General features: G+C 43.6%; 1 protein-coding gene across 11 annotated transcripts in view; it reads left to right on the forward strand.

The window, feature by feature from the left end:
- The window catches only part of MYO9B (myosin IXB), a 256,166-nt gene that overhangs the window by 49,206 nt on the left and 191,305 nt on the right, over nucleotides 1–15,655 (forward strand). The window contains exon 2 of one of the 11 annotated variants that reach the window (XM_033957189.1): nucleotides 11,569–11,666. The exons of the other annotated variants lie outside the window; for them this stretch is intronic. The gene's annotated coding sequence lies outside the window, so the exon portion shown is untranslated. The remainder of the gene's footprint in view (nucleotides 1–11,568; nucleotides 11,667–15,655) is intronic. 11 annotated transcript variants of the gene reach the window in all.

Genomic DNA, 15,655 nt, shown 5'->3' on the forward strand with positions numbered 1-15,655 from the left:
AGGGTAGATAATTATCAGCAGACAAGCAGTAGTGGTAAAGTATGGCTTCTTGCAGTCTGCGTGCTTCCAGCCTCCTCACACTCTGTTTTGCTTTTTCATCTCTGTGAAAAGAGGTGCCATCTACTTTTCCATTCACAGATTTGACTACATTAGGCATGTTGAGGGTAACTTTATATTGGGGCACCATGGGTGGGCATTGAAAAAGGCACTAATGTAGATTGGAAGCTGGTGTAAGACAACATATGTACTTTATGCTAGAGGGCAATTGAAACGGGTGTGATCATAATTTGCTAAAAACAAAAGGAATTGACCCCAGGATATCCACAGAGAAGAAAATCCAGAGAAAACCAAAAAAACTCTGTGGAGTGATGATGTTCCTAAATGAACTTTATTTAAAAGAGTCAAAGTTCCAAAGTTACACCAAAATCATCCACATAAAATAATTTCATCCACACAAAAATAAATTCATCCACATAAAAATAGGTTATCCACATAAAAGCCTTAAAGGACCTAGTCCACTAGGGACACAGGACCCAACACGGTCCACGTTTCGACAAAAAGTCTTCTTCAGGGGTCCCTGGGGGTCCTATAAAGGTGAATACGTGGGAAACAATTGTGTGGTGAACCGGAAGTGAGACACTGCTTGCGTTTGCAATAGAAAGGCTACACAGTTTTGACCAATACTGAAACATGCCCCTTGACCAAAAATACCACCCTAGTACTATCTTAGAAGCCTTGGTGGCCTAGACAGGGCAGGAGTGATCCCCAGTCGCTCCGCTCATGCCAGCTCTTCTGCCGGGACCTACCTTCCTCCCAAAGGTCGTAATGACCTTTTATCTCAACTAATCTATAGAATTGCCTGTGTTGGGAGAGGCCAGAGGAGCAAAAGCTGGTTACATCATCTGGATATAAGGTGCCATAAGCAATGAAGGTGTACTTGTGTAGAACAGAGGAGTTTCAGCACTCTGATTGTCTTTTCATATTATTATGCAGGTCAGTGATTCCTTGCCTGTGTAACCTCATACAAATAAACTAAGGCCCTCTTTCACAAAGGCGGGCTAAATCAACACATGCGCTAACCACTAACGCGTACCTTTGTAAAAGAGGGGGTAAAATTTATAAAATTAATTCTATTCTGCTCTATTCTATATACCATTTATAGCCCACTCTAATCTCCAATCAGATTCTAGGATAACAATATTTTTAAAAAGGTACATCTGGATAGATAACAATATTTAAAAATAATTCATCAATGTTCTTAGCAAATTTACAATAAATCAATTAAAATAATAAGTTTTAAAAAATCTTCAAAAGATATAAAATGAAGAAACTTTCCTTACCCCCCCCTTTTTTTTTTTTTTTTTTTTTTATAAAACTGTAGTGCGGTTCCTACATATTCAAAAGATTTACTCATCAAAGACTTTAAACAAAGATATTGAGGGTAATTTATAAAGCATTTAAAATGATCTCTTATATAAAAAAAGGTCATGTCTAAAAGTACATGTGGCATAAGCCAATGCATAGCTGAACAGTAGCTGTGTTCAGGGGAAGAGTTTGGGCAGAGTGCTGGTGGTTGTAGTTCACGTGTATATTTTATGAAATATGTACTAGATTTGTACCCTGCTTTCTTGTAGACCTAAATGTTGCACCTTCAGTGTATGTGTGACTTCTGTAGGATATGTGCTGGTATTTTATAGACAGGCATGCTAAAAAATAAGTGCCTCCTAGCCATTAAAACTAGGCACTGTCTTATGAAATGACCTTTATTAGACACAAGGGATGTAATAGAAAGTTTTGTATGTGAAGAGGAAGCGAGTGTTAATTGAGACTTGAAGCTCCAAAGTCAGCTGTCTGTGTGCCATAGGCCCTGGGTTGCATCAGAGGAAGTGCTGACAATGCTTGTGGTGTGGGTGTGGTTTTTTTTCCTCCTGATACTGTTGTTGAATTTATTTATTTATTTTTTCTGCCATAGTGGCCATGTTCCTTTCATACGCTCTTATGAGCTATTTTTAATATGCTCCCTGGCAGGATGCTGATATCACTTCATCCCAAGGCATTTGCCAATTTGGTAGTTAGAAAGAAGACTTAAAGCTCCCTGGGCATGTTCACCCTTCACTTGCTCATGGTACCCTTGCCTATTAAGATTTAGGGCCCCTTTTACAAAGCCGAGGTAGAGAGTACCAGCACATAAATGTGACACAGCCAATAGGAACTGAATGGACTGCATCACATTTGCCCTGCAGGAATTGGTACTGCAACTTTGTAAATGGGACCCTTAGTGCTATAGAAGAAGAAAGAGGGGGACAAATAGTCAAGGGCATAGAGTCTGAATTCAGATGCTGCATCTTCCACTGATACCATACCGTACTGATTCTTGTATCCTGCAAATATCGACTAGGAATCATTGCGGCTTAAATAATATTAGAAATGATACGGAGGTATATACCACATGTACATGGATACGTCGTAACAGGTCAGTGCAGTGAAGAGAATAGATGTGTTTTCAGTGCCTTCCTGAATTGGAAATATGTGGTAAGTCTTCGTAAGCTACTTGGAGTTTGTTCCAGACTTTGGGTCCTTGGAATTCAAAGGTGGTTTCGAAGAGAGCTTTTTTCTGTACCTGGCGTAGGGAGGGGAGTGGCAGCCTCCAGCGTTGAATTGTTCTTGAGTCATTGAAGGACATAGGACTAGATTCACTAAGCAAACCAATCGTGCACCGACCCGATTCACTAACCTTGTGGCTGATCCGATTCCAATCTGCTCATGCAAATGAGGATAAATGGCATGCAAAATAGGAAGGACGCGATCCACTAAACTTTTCCAGGAACACCGACTGGGCTGGCTGATCCAAAAAGAAGCGACTGGTGGGGGACCAGTCGCTCACGACCTTTCCTGCTCTCTGCCGACTTCTCCTGCCCTGCTCAGCCCCAACTCGCCTGCCCTTCCTCGCAGTGCGAGCCCATGGTTTTGACCCACGGGTTTAAAGCAGGTTAAAACCATGAGTTTGCGAAGTAAAAAAAAAAAAAAAATCCCAGCTAAATAAAAAAAAAAAAAAAAAAAAAGGAAAAAAGCTCTGCCAGGCACAAAGGGCCAGTGCATGCGCAGACCATCTACAGTCAAGGAAGATGGTCTGCACATGCTCAGTGATCGCTCCCCAGCGATCTGTGCGGTTGGTGGGGGGGCGTGCTAACGATCGCCCCCATTTGCATGCAGGTCTTTAGTGAATTTGTCGGCCTGCCTGCAATCGCCCACAGATCGGGCACGGATCTCCAGGTTAGTGAATCTAGCTCATAGTATATGACAGCTGATAACGACCTGAACGGTTTATCCTATCTGCTGAAATGGATCAAGTGCTTTGTCTCTCTGCACCTCCAATATCCATTTGAACTGGAAAAGAGTGTATTCTTTCTGTATACACATACTGAAATATAATATACATTATACAGTTTGTGGGTAATATTGACTGAAGTGGCAGGAAAAATAGTCACTGTAACTTAACGTTTTTGGTTAACTTTTCAGGAAAAAAACACTTGGGTGGTAGCAAAGTTTTATATCGAGCTATACCTATAGTATACCATCAGATGAATCTCTTCATAAAGGTAGTTAATAAATCCCAATAAATAAAAGCTAATTCCTGACTTGGCAATATGACATTATCCAGCACATGCATGCTACAGGCTTATGATGACTCAAAACAAATAAGGGAAAAACATTTTTAATCAACAACTACTCATCAAATTCTGTCTGAAGAGAAATACTACAGTAGACTCTCTGTTAACTGGAACTCAAGCAACCAGAAAAAAAAAGGTCAAAGAAATACTGTAATGCTTTAAATAAAAATGAAAATAAAATCAATTTCTGGCAGAAATGTAAGTGGAAACTTGGCACGCCACACCTGAGTACGCCCATGCTTTGCCTACCACATGTTTGGTAATTTGTCTGGAACAGTTTATGGTATGGCATAGTATTAGTTAGGCCTATATTTAATAGTAACTCTCAAGCAACCAGAAACTACATTTATCCTGCATCTAGCAATCCCCCTGAGTGCCAGTTAACTGAGAGTATACTGTATAATTAATTTACAAGAAAAAGATCCCACAGACAATTGCAAATTCGAATCATATAAATTCCACAAAACTGCCACCAAAATAGAAAAAAAATGTAAAATGTGCTCATAGACTAGCCATGGAATTGAGGGTGAAATACTCACGTGGATTAAAAACTGGCTGGAGCAAAGGAAACAGAGAGTGGGGGTAAATGGACAATACTCGGACTAGAAGAGCATCACCAGTGGGGTGCCACAGGGCTTGGTGCTTGGACCCGTGCTCTTCAGCATTTTTATAAACGATCTGGACATAGGTACGACGAGCAAGGTAATAAAATTTGCGGACAATACGAAGTTATTCAGAGTTGTGAAGACTCAGGAGGATTGCGAAGATCTGCAATGTGATATAATCAAGTTCGAGGAATGGGCATCGACATGGCAGATGAGGTTCAACGTGGATAAGTATAAAGTGATGCATGTCGGTAACAAAAATTTCATGCACGAATACAGGATGACAGGGGCGGTACTTGGAGAGACCTCCCAGGAAAGGGACTTGGGAGTTCTGATCGACAAGTCAATAAAGCCGTCCGCGCAATGTGCGGCGGTGGCAAAAAGGGCGAACAGAATGCTAGGAATTATAAAGAAGGGGATCACGAACAGATTGGAGAAGGTTATCATGCCGCTGTACCGGGCCATGGTGCGCTCTCACCTGGAGTACTGCATCCAGCACTGGTCGCCATACATGAGAAGGACACGGTTCTACTTGAAAGGGTCCAGAGAAGAGCGACTAAGATAGTTACGGGGCTGGAGGAGTTGCCATACAGCGAAAGATTAGAGAAACTCAGCCTTTTCTCCCTCGAACAGAGGAGATTAAGAGGGGACATGATTGAAACTTGCAAGGTACTGAAGGGAATAGACTTGGTGGAAAAGGAGAGGTTGTCCACTCTCTCCAAGGAAGGGAGAACGAGAGGACACTCTCTTAAATTGAAAGGGGATAGATTCTGTACGAACGTAAGGAAGTTCTTCTTCACCCAGAGAGTGGTAGAAAACTGGAACGCTCTTCCGAAATCTGTCATAGGGGAAAACACCCTCCAGGGATTCAAGGCCAAGCTCGACAAGTTCCTGCAGAACCGGAATGTACGCAGGTAGGGCTAGTCTCAGGGCGCTGGTTTTTGACCAGAGGGCCGCCGTGTGGGCGGACTGCTGGGCACGATGGACCACTGGTCTGACTCAGCAGCAGCAATTCTTATGTTCACAAAAATGACCTTGAAGTTGCAACAAGGAATGGTCTATTTACTGTTCTAATTATAGCACACATTTTTCAAAGTGATGTGCTTGCTGAATTCCCCACAATGCTTCTGGTACCTTACTTCCAGCTGACTCCTCTGGCCTCTCCCAACACAGGCAATTCTGCAGATTGGTTGAGATAAAAGGCTATTACTACCTTTGGGAGATCCCGACAGCCATTCTGAATGCAGAGTTTCATGGAATCTGGTCTCAAAAGCTCCCAACTCATGAGATGTGGCCTGGGATTAGAGCACTGGGAAATACTCTATCAGAAATCCAACTGCCTCATGGCATAGAATAGTACATTCCTGCAAACTCTGTTGTCTTTGGCATGGTGGTGGGGAGCTCTGCAGTTTTGGATCACAGTCCATATGCATACTGAGGACACTTTGCAGCAGACACAAAGGCCTAATGCTGGACAGGTGAAGCGAGGGTAGGTCACATTTGGCTAACTGCCCTTTCTTCCTCCTATGGAGATTTTCAGCTCCTGGCTTTCTTCTGTCTCCTATAACTCATGCAGGCGGAATCGAGCATGTAAGCGCCTCTTGTCCAGCCGAGCTGAAATGCTTTCCAGCACTGCATGGCACCGAGCTAAAACATCTACGCTCTGAGGGAGAGAGAATTTTTTTTTTAAATGGCAGGCACATTGTTTTCTCTGTAATTTAAGATTTAATGCATGCCAGGTGGAAGCAACCGACACAATGATGGAATCCAAGTTTGCTTAGTAAGACATGGAGGGGTGGGGGAGGAGGGGAGAGGCCTGGAGATTTAGTAAGGTCTATAGTTAACAAAAGCAGGAGCCTGATTGGAGAATGATCCTGCTCTCTTCACATCTCTTGTGCTGATCCATAACTGTAACTTCTCGGCTCAGGTCAATGAGGTGGAACCCCTCCCCCCCCCCCCCCACACACACACTCTGTCCCCCAGATTAGGCCCAGAGGGACAGAGCTATTTACATTCCCAACATCTGTTACCTTCTGCTAAGTGCATACAATAGAGAGATTCCCCCCTCCCCTCCTCCCATGCCTTCAGGCCACTCTGAAAAGCAGAGTCCCCTCATTTATTTAAATTTACTTTATAGATCAGGTTCTAGCCAGAGATCTTTTGACAGAACATATTCATTCCATATTTCTACCCACAAACCTGCACAGATACTGTGAACTGACTCCTTTGAGAATGGGCCACATACAATTTTTTTTTTTTTTTTGCAGCCTTTCCAGACAGACAGCTTTTATGTTAAAGGAATTATGTGGTTCTGTGCACAGGTTTTCCATTGCATTTGTGGTTTTGCAACCCAAGCTAGTGAATTGTTACAAAGTTGCACATGCTACACTGTGACCTCAAAAGAGAAGGAGGAGATTGTCAGCTGAGTGTGCAAGAGGGAAATTTCCTCAGGGCTTCCCAAACATGGCGACCCTATAGCCAGTGGCGTAGTAAGTGGGGGCAGACTGCCCCGGGCACTGGCGCCTCTCCTCTTTGCACCCTCCATTTACCTCTAAATGTTTGCCGACGCGAGCTGCATCTTCCACCTGCTGCTCGTGTCGGCCTCAGCTCCCTTCTGATGTCACTTCCTGTTTACGGGATCAGGATTTGATGTCATCAGGGAGCCAAGGCTGGCGCGAGCAGCAGGTGGAAGATGCAACCCGCACTGCGAACATTTCAAGAGGGGGACGCCCAAGCAGCGAGGAAGAGTTGGGGTCGCACGGTGTGGCAATGCCGGGCGCCAACCTCTTTCGCTACGCCACTGCCTTTTTAGCTAGTTGGGTTTTTAGGATATCCACAGTGAAGGTGCTTATGAGATATTTGCATCTGCTGTAGATCCAGTCTATGCAAATTTTTTCATGCACATTCTTTGTACATATCTTAAAAATTTGGCTGACTGTTGGGTCCTCAGGATGAGTCATTCAGTGAATCAGAATCAGGGCTGAATTTAATCTCATTTAAATTCTTCTGTTCTGCAGATACAGACGCAAATTATTTAGCGCCAATAAAATACAAGAATAATCACATATTTAACAGCATACCAGCAAGGTTAGCAATACAAGTTTAAATTAAGGTTAAAAATAATAATTTAAAAAGGACACTTAACATAAACATCATTCAATTAAATAGTACTAATCCTGTGCCATGAAGATCCTTGTCTATGTGCTTCATTATCAGAGAACCTCCCCAAATGCCAGTAATCTCTAGGGAAGCGCTATGCTTTTACTTTCCTGTGTAATGGTAATAGTATAAAGACCCACAGATGGAGCAACAGCAGCGGAGCCAAAATTCCAAGGAAGCCTGCGTTTCAACGAAAGTCTGCATCAGAGGTCAATAGAGAGTGACACAGGGACAAATTTTTTCCCATCCCCGCGAAAACTCATTTTCTTGTCCCGGCGAGTTCTTTTCCTGTCCCTGCCCCATTCCTGCGAGCTCCGACTACATCTGCACAAGCCTCAAACACTTTAAAATCATAAGTAGCAACATTCTAGAGTTCAGATTGTGATGTCATAATGCCTCATTCCACCAATGCCTAAGCTCCGTCCTCATCTGCACAAGCCTCAAACACGTTAAACTCGCACTTTAAACTTCAAACTTTAAAATCATAAGTGTGCGAGGCTTGTGCGGTTAAGGCAGAGCTTACAGCGACGGGGAAAAATCTGTTCCTGTGTCATTCTCTAGTTAAGAACACCACAAACATATAAATATCACAACCTAGGTAGGATGACATAGGAAGCATCACCTTTGTATGGTGACTTGAGATTGTGGCTATTTACAGGAAGACCTCTAATTTTTCAATCCATGTTTTGGTATTTATGTATTTGTATGTTATTGACCTTGATGCATGGGCCGTATCAGGTCATTTGAACAAAATTGTTTCCTTGGAATTTTGGCTCTGCCTCTGTTGCTCCATATGCGGCTCTCTTCACTGTTACTACTCTGATTTTTGTGTTATAGTTTCCCTCTGATTTGCTGCTTCTTTTACTTTACCGTGGTGACGCCTGTAATTAGTTTCTGGATTGACCTAAGTGGAGCATCAGCCGTGGCCTCTTGGTAGACATAAACCATGTTTCATATTTATTTAGGGGCAGCTCTTTTACAAATCAGCAGTAAAAAGTGGCCTTAGCACACCCTTATTTGTCTTATTTTTCTGCACACAAAGGTCATTTTTAACCACTAGGGCAGGGGTGTCAAAGTCCCTCCTCGAGGGCCACAATCCAGTCGGGTTTTCAGGATTTCCCCAATAAATACGCATGAAATCTATTAGCATACAATGAAAGCAGTGCATGCAAATAGATCTCATGCATATTCATTGGGGAAATCCTGAAAATGCGACTGGATTGCGGCCCTCGAGGAGGAACTTTGATGATCATGCACATGAGCCACCCATTAAAGGGATTTTTAAGGGATTGGGATTTGAATACCGCCTTTTTTGTAGTTTTATAACCACACTCACAAGTGGTTTACATACAGGTACTTCAAGCATTTTCCCTATCTGTCTCGGTGGGCTCACAATTTGTCTAATGCAGTGGTTCCTAACCCTGTCCTGGAGGACCACCAGCCAGTCGGGTTTTCAGGATAGCCCTAATGAATATGCATGAAAGAGATTTCATGTCATGCGATAATAGGAGTGCAAATCTGCCCCATGCATATTCATTAGGGCCATCCCAAAAACCCGACTGGCTAGAGGTCCTCCAGGACAGGGTTGGGGACCACTGATCTAATGTACCTGGGGCAGTGGAGGATTAAGCGACTTGCCCCGGGTCACAAGGAGCAGTGCAGGGTTTGAACCCACAAGCTCATGGGGCTGAGGCTGGAGCGCTAACCACTGTGCCACACTTCCTGCCACATTAAGGCAGTAGGAGCTTGCATGCTAAGAGAACACGCCCACTGTCTGCTCCCAGAGATGCCCCTGTGCCAAAAAAGTAAATGTTATTTTTTAGTGCATGCACTTCCCAAAATTACTGCAGGATGGCTCAGGGCACCCTGTGGTATGCCAATATTTTGCTGCAGTAAGCACACATTAGTGCTTACCGCAGCTTTGTAAAAGGACCCCTTGTTTATTTAAAACATTTGACTTGCTTACCTCATTTTCCAAAAATGCCCAAAGTGGTTTACAGCAATATAAAAATGTTAACATATAAGACTAAAGCCATAAAAACCTGATACTCACTCTGTCTCTCCTACCGCCTTCTATTAATCACAGAATGAAAAACTGAATACTCCAGCAAAAACAAAACATGGTTTTCCCACTCTCATCCAAAACTTATTTAAGAAAGAGCCAGCTCTAACATCCTGTGGAATATTCTGGTGTACTGCTAGCTCCTCTGGAAGTTCCATCCACAACTGGGGAGCAGCTGCTGAAAAGGCATGAGCTCGAAATGAAATCAGGGCTAGAGGTGGTTTGTGAGGGAGATGCATGAAAACATCCCAGGGCCACCCTCCAGCCGAACCCAAAATACACAGAATAATACAGGCAGAGTAGTGCTTCTGGGAAGTGAGGCATGGTCTAGTGGTAGAGTTGATGCCTCAGCACCCTGAGGTTATGGAATTGAATCCCAGTGCTGCTCTTTGTGATCCTGGGTATGTCGCTTAATCCTCCATTGCCTCAGGATAAGTACCACATATGCTCAAATATAAACCGATGTACCCTTTCTCCCCCCCCAAAAAAAAAAGAGGAGAAAAGGTTGACTCAAATAGAGACCAAAGTCATGTCAGTCTTGTGAGGTTACTGTGGGAGTGAGTAGCCTAGTGGTTAGAGCTGCTGCCTCAGGACCCTGAGCCTTGTGAGTTCAATCTCAGCCTGTTCCTTGTGACTCCGGGCAAGTCACTTAATCCCTCCATTGCCCCAGATGCCTCATTACTATTTAGTATATTGCAACTGTTTAGGGTGAATATCTTCATGAAGAGGAAGTAAATAAACATAGCAACCAGTATGAGAACTCACATCAGCCATTTTGAGTAGTGAGACTGCATGGGGCAGTAGCATAGGAGGATCGCTCTTGCCCTGGCTCACCAGTGGATTAGCAGGTAGGCCCGGGGAGAGATCTGCGATGGTTATGAGAGGGGAAAGACTCAAATATAAACAGAGTCCCCCCAATATTGGCCAATTTGAATGTGTAACCACAAAAAAGTGGTATACAAGTCCCGTTCCCTTCCCTAGTGCTCTTGCTCTAAACCCTGCATCTCTGCCTAAGTTTTTCTGCTGGACGACACTCACAGAGCCACATCAAATGAGAAAACTGCCCCTGCAGATGATATCTTCAGTGCTTTATTCTAGAGAATGACACGGTGACAGAATTCATCACCATTCTCATCCCCGCAGATAACCACAGGAAACCATCCCATGTCATTCTTTAATCAGAGTATGAATGGGCACAACCACTGACTCTCAAACCTTGCATTGAAGAATGCTGGTGTAGAAGGACTGAGGTTGAGATAGATTCTAAAGAATGACACGGGATGGTTTCCTGCGGGAACAGGGACACATTCTGTCCCTGTGTCATTTTCTAGAACAGTGGTCCCCAAACTTTGACACCAAGGACCGCTTTTATAGAAGCAAATTTTTCTAGAGACAGGTAAGGGTGTAGGATTCAGGGTGAGTTCGTAGGGCAATTTTTTACACAATATATACATTACATTTCTATTATTATTAAGTTATAATATCGTAATAGAAATTATACAACTTACCATAATGTAGAATTAGTGAGAGCCCTGACCTTGCAGAACCCTGGTGACCCTGCCAACCCATCCCTTTGCACAGCATTTTTCCATCTCTCCCATCCCCCCCCATGCAGCAGAACCCCAATGACCCCGCCAATCCATCCCCCTGCGCAGCACCTTTCCATTTCTCCCTCCCATCCTCCACGTGCAGCAGAACACTGATGACCCCGCCAACTTATCCCCCTGCGCAGCATCTTTCCATCTCTCCCTCCCATACCAACGTCAGCAGTGGTAGAGGAAAGGTCCTGGCGGGGAAGGCAGCGAAGCAGCCTGTTCAGTGCTGCCACCGCTGCTATTTGGAACGGAGGCATGTTGGCCTTGTGGTGGGAGGTTTGGCGGGGTTCTGTTGTGCGGGATGGGAAGGAGGGATGGAAAGATGTTATGCAAGGGGATCTCTCGCGGTCCGGCTGTCAGACGGCCTGCTAGTAGGCCGTGACCTCTGCTCTAAAACTTCAAATAAATATATTTTGTGGTCTATTAGTCCTAAATCTATCCTGTGTGATTAATCAAATTTCTCTTATACATTGTAGGAGTCGGAGTTGAAGGTTTGGTCTACTGACTCCACAGCCTGCTTTCAACACTCAAAGGCTTGTCCTTAATCCCCTTCCAGACTGATTTTATAAGCAGAGTAGGTGTACATAAATACAGAGTTTCTTTTCCAAATAAATAATGATAAGTTGCACCATTAGGTGTTTCAAAGCAATATCGGTGACTATTGACCTCTTCATTTTTCAGAAGAATAGCACCAGATTCTCATTTCTTAGCCATGTCCTCTGCTCTATTAAGCTTTTTAAAAAAATGTACACAAACGATATGGATCTTTAAGGTCCCTAATGGTAAATATTTAGCCAGGGATGTCAAAGTCCCTCCTTGAGGGCCGCAATCCAGTTGGGTTTTCAGGATTTCCTCAATGAATATGCATGAGATCTATTTACATGCACTGCTTTCATTGTATGCTAATAGATCTCATGCATATTCATTGGGGAAATCCTGAAAACCCAACTGGATTGCGGTCCTCAAGGACCGGCTTTGACACCTGTGATTTAGACAGTAGTATTCCATATACTGTGGTTTCATGTTATACCCCCGGGAGGGGTGGGGGTTGACTTGGGGAGTGGAAATGTGAGACTGGAGCAGTTAACTGCATATTGTTACTTCTAAAGGTCATTGTATTGATTATGTTTCTGTAGTTAGCATGATGTTAGATGATGTTCATGTGTCTTGCTGGTTGGTTTGATTTTGCACCAATGACAATACAGATATTTCTCTATAATAATGTGCACAAGGGATGTATTTTGCATTAGATTTTATTCCTTCTTATCTACTCCAATAGTTGGATTTCTCTTGTACTTCAGTTAGGTAGATCAGGGGTCCTTGTATCTACTCTGCAGGGTTCCAGATCAGCCTGAGATTCAGAATATATTTTCACGGAATGAATTGCTCTCATTCTCTCCTGACCCCTTTCAACTTCATGAGGGATTTGCTTCTTCCTCTCTTCTCCCCTCCTCATTAGTTTCTGTAGGGAGCATGTCTGTCACTTTGCCCAGTTGATGGGGGTTGTTGCAGTGTTTTAAAGGGTCTGAAAACCCTTTTGATAATTATTTTACTATTTGGAAGACTGCCCAATTTGTTGTTAGTAGGGAAAAAATATACATTTTCTTGGCAATCCATCCCAGTGGTGGCTGCATGCATTTATATATTATACTAGTGCTGGGAGAGACAGTAGCATAGCGAGGAAGATTGGTGCCCGGCATCACCGGCTCCCTCCTATGTATTCCTTTGCCCCCTCACCCCCCGCTTTCCCACTGGTTGGACACCGCACCGACTCTTCCCTGCCGCTTGAGCACCCCCTCCCCCCAGGTACCTCTTGAAATGTTCGCTGCTGCTCGTGCCGGCGTTGTTTCCCTTCTGATATCTCATCCTGGTCCCCCGAACAGGAAGTGACATCAGAAGGGAGCCATCGTCAGTGTAAGCAGCAAGTAGATGCTGCTCGAGCCAGCGATCATTCAAACAGGTATACGGGAAGGCGGAGAGGAGGAGATGCGCCGGTGCCCCCCATGAATTTGATGCCCAGGGCAATCCATCCCCCCACTTACTACACCATTATCCTGTTTGCATGAACAGTACTGTGTAAGTCTGTTTCTTATTACAAGACCCGAGGAACAGATGAAAACACATAGGGAAAGATATTTACCGTGTTTCTTCAAAAATAAGACATACCCTGAAAATAAGCCCTAGTTGAAGCGCTTATTTTGGGGGTAGGGGACTGCTGGTACCGGGATCTTCCTAAATGCCACAGCAGACTAAACTAAACTAAACCTTAAGTTTATATACCGCATCTTCTCCATAAAGATAGAGCTCGGCATGGTTTACAGGTACTTTAATAAATGAGGGAAGAACATAATAAGAATTGATTAGTGGTTATAAAGGGGGTGGTGAGCTTCATATTAGAATGACTCGGTGGATGTTACCCGCAGCTAGCTGGGGTAACCTGCCAAAACGGTGGAGGGTGGATAGGTGCTCACCGAAGGTACGGGGACAAGGCCATCCACCGCCCCGTGGAGCGGTGAATGGCCTTGTCCTCGCAGTTAAGGGAGGGAACGCGCGTGGTCACTGATCTAAATGGTGGGCTGCTTCGGGCCTTCTCATGTTGGGGCATCACTGATGTCATCAGCAATGTGGCAGTAGACGCCACGACGCTGCCTTTTGGAAGTAGGTAATGATATGTCAATCTGGCGGTCGGCATGGGGAGGGAGAGATGGAAGGGTCGATGGAGGTTTGGCTGCGTGGTAGGGGGGATAGAAAGATGCTGTGGGTTTGTGATTGGGCAGTTTCCCCGATAATAAGACCTAGTACATTTTTGGGGCCCAAAAATAATATAAGACAGTGTCTTATTTTCGGAGAAACATGGTAGTTGTCAACTGTCTGCATTTTTTTTTTTTTTTGCCAGCGGTATTATCCCTGGATATTCAATACCAGGCAATGTCTGGGTATCGGCATTGAGTATTCAAGCATATGTAGCCAGCAAAAACTTCTAATTGAGAGATTCAACTCTTAACTGACTAAATAACACAAAGATAAGAGTTTGTTTTTTGTTGTTACTATATCTGGTTAAGCAGTAAATATCGGCACTTAGCTGCATAAGTGCTGATTCTGCTCCTGCTTCGCCCACAAAATTGCCAGTTTCAGCTTAGGCACTGACCCTGATTCTATAAACGGCGCTTAACTCCTAGGCGCCATTGAGCATGATTGTCATTCATCCGCTAAGTGCTGTTTATAGAATTGTGCTTAGGCCTAAGTAGTCTTAGGTATCGGTAGGTATTGAAACCTAAGGTATGCTCCCATTTAGACCAGGGTTTTCTTGGCCCAAATGAGTGCGCCTAAGGTAGGATGTAGGGGGTGCTTTGTTCTAGAGAATGACACAGTTGCAGAATTCATCCCCGCGGATAACCACACCCAAAATTAAACCACACCCAAAATCCATCTCCTAACAACACCTACTTGCTGCTAGGTGCCTTAGTGTAGATACCTATCTCGCTCGAAGTGTTAGGTGCCTATTGGCTAAGTAGTTTTATTTAAAAAAAATTTTTTTTATTAATTGTTTTTTTTTATGGTGCTTTTAATTATCAGCGCCAATTGAGAAAATCAAATCCCAATTTCTGTATTGTACTTTATCCAGTGCAGGTTCAAGGCGATTTACAAGTTAAGAAGCCCATAACGAGGCATGGGGAATAGTGGATGCAACACATCAGTGAGAATACAGAGTTGTAAGTAGGTAGAGAAGTGGGGATAGGGCAATGCCGCATAGAAGGGAGGACAAGAACAGAGGAAGGGAAGGCAATCACAAGATTACAAATGGAGAATGGGGAGAATAAGTACAGAGTCGGGAGAGGCAGCAATTGCAGATGGCTCTTAGCATCGAAGGGTGGCCAGTCACTGTATTGTAAGGAATTTTTCAAACAGGACTGTTTTCAGCCTTTTCCTGAAGGCGAGGTAACTTGTCTCTGTCCTTATTGGTGTTTTCCCCTCCCCTCTCGTTTTTTAAATTTTATCTCAATATAACTATGCATTCCTTTCCCCTTTTTCCTCTTGACCTGATGTTAGTTAAGCTTAGTCTGTGAAATCCCTATAGTTTTAATAGAGTTTCATTTTTATGTTCTTATTTGTCATTTTATTGTAAACCATTTAGGTACCCTTGATAGACGGTATATCAAGTATCTAGTGAACTTGAAGCTTGTTCCAGGTTCTTGTGGCCGTATAGGTGAAGAGGGCATTGAATATCCGTTTGTATTTCACTCCTTTGGATGATGGGAGGAGCAGTTGGTGTGTGTTGCTGATTCTGGATAATGTGAAGGATGAATTGGAGAACAAGTGGTTTATTTATTCTGGAGTGCTAGTGTTAGGTGCCTAGATTGGCTAGACGTACCGATCCAGTCACCTAACTTTATTTATTTAAAAATTTATATACCGCATATAACTATACGGTTTCCATATCACAACATCCAACTCAGACAAAAACCACCAGTTAGGCTGTGTTAGGCTGTGGAGTTTTTGGCAATTTAACACAGCCTAACTGGTGGTTTTTGTCTGAGTTGGATGTTGTGATATGGAAACCTT

This window comes from Geotrypetes seraphini, chromosome 8, assembly GCF_902459505.1.
Source record: "Geotrypetes seraphini chromosome 8, aGeoSer1.1, whole genome shotgun sequence".
Classification (NCBI taxonomy): domain Eukaryota; kingdom Metazoa; phylum Chordata; class Amphibia; order Gymnophiona; family Dermophiidae; genus Geotrypetes; species Geotrypetes seraphini.